Raw genomic sequence first — 1,350 nt, 5'->3', positions numbered from 1 at the left:
AGAGTGGATGGAGCCCAGTGGAGCTTCAACAACCCAAATTAGTCTGTTGCAGAGTCATCACAAGCAAGCTTTGCTTTTAGACAAACAAAAAAAAAAAAAAAATTTTTTTTTTTTTGAAATGACAAAACAAAAACGTACTAATCACTTTTCTGACAATACACAATTACTCAAATTAGTACTGAGAGGGGGAAGGGGACCATACCTATGGGCCTTCTCACACGAGTGCATGTGGGTAGGTGCAGGGTATTTGTCATTTTTGCAAAAATGAATTTTAATCTTTAGTCGTTAGTTTGATTTAACATTGTTTTTAGTACATTGCTGATACTAGCTGTGCAGAAAGGGCTCTGGAGAGATGTTCACAGCAGCACACACCTGCGGCTCTTCTTCGGTTCGGGAGGCTCCAGGGCAGCCAGTATTGCTTCATCAAATACATTCTTTAGGCTTTTCCGTGTGAGTGCAGAATACTCCACATACTCGACTGCCTTCAGGTCACGGGCCAGATTTTCAGCAGTCTCTGGAGTGATAGGCTTCTGTTTGTTCTAGGCAAGTTTCTCAATCGTACAGGGGTCATCTCGGAGATCAATTTGGGTCCCAACAAGCAAGAAGGGAGTCTTTGGACAGTGGTGAGTTATCTCAGGCACCCATCTTTCCTTCACATTTTCAAATGATGATAGAGAGACCATTGAAAAACAGACTGGAAATACATTTCTTTGTGGATAACTCAGCGGCCATAATCTGTCATAATCTTCTTGCCCTGCAGTATCAAAAAGTCCAAGAGTATATGGCTCTCCACCAATCATAACTGTGACTGCATAGTTGTCAAAAACAGTCGGTACATATGCAGATGGAAATTTGTTTGTTGTGTAGGATATCAGGAGACATGTTTTTACCAACGGCACCATCACCCACAACAATGCACTTAATTGTCTGCATTGCTGAAACAGTTTTGTATCCACTTTAAGTATTTCAAATTCGATGATGACCTCAGCTTCTCTGCCGGGGCATTGGCAGCACTGCTGAAGATAGTTTAAATTTTAAATTTACAATTTGAGTATTTCATAAAACCTTTAGTAAACTAAGTAAAGCTGAAATTTCAGTCCACACATTTGAGGATTTTAATGAAACAAATATTTGTTATTGAATAACAAACTTGTACTTTGATCTATATTTGAATCTGGTCCTGAAGACTACATCTAGATTGCATATTTTTATTTCTATTTTCATATCAGTTGGAATATGATACACAGAAAAAGAATATATCAGATTAAAAAGAAACATTCACGTTGCTCAGTATTTATTTCTCCACTCAAGAGCATACTCACTAACATAGCATAATAAAATTAATTTAAA

The 1,350-nt window shown here is 37.8% G+C and overlaps 1 pseudogene; it reads right to left on the bottom strand.

The window, feature by feature from the left end:
- Positions 1-356: 356 nt before the first annotated feature.
- On the bottom strand, positions 357-933 carry LOC116646168 (annotated as a pseudogene).
- Between the last annotated feature and the right edge of the window lie 417 nt (positions 934-1,350).

Source organism: Phoca vitulina, unplaced genomic scaffold, assembly GCF_004348235.1.
Source record: "Phoca vitulina isolate PV1807 unplaced genomic scaffold, GSC_HSeal_1.0 scaffold35, whole genome shotgun sequence".
Taxonomy (NCBI): Eukaryota; Metazoa; Chordata; class Mammalia; order Carnivora; family Phocidae; genus Phoca; species Phoca vitulina.
This window is presented reverse-complemented; position numbering and strand designations above follow the sequence as displayed.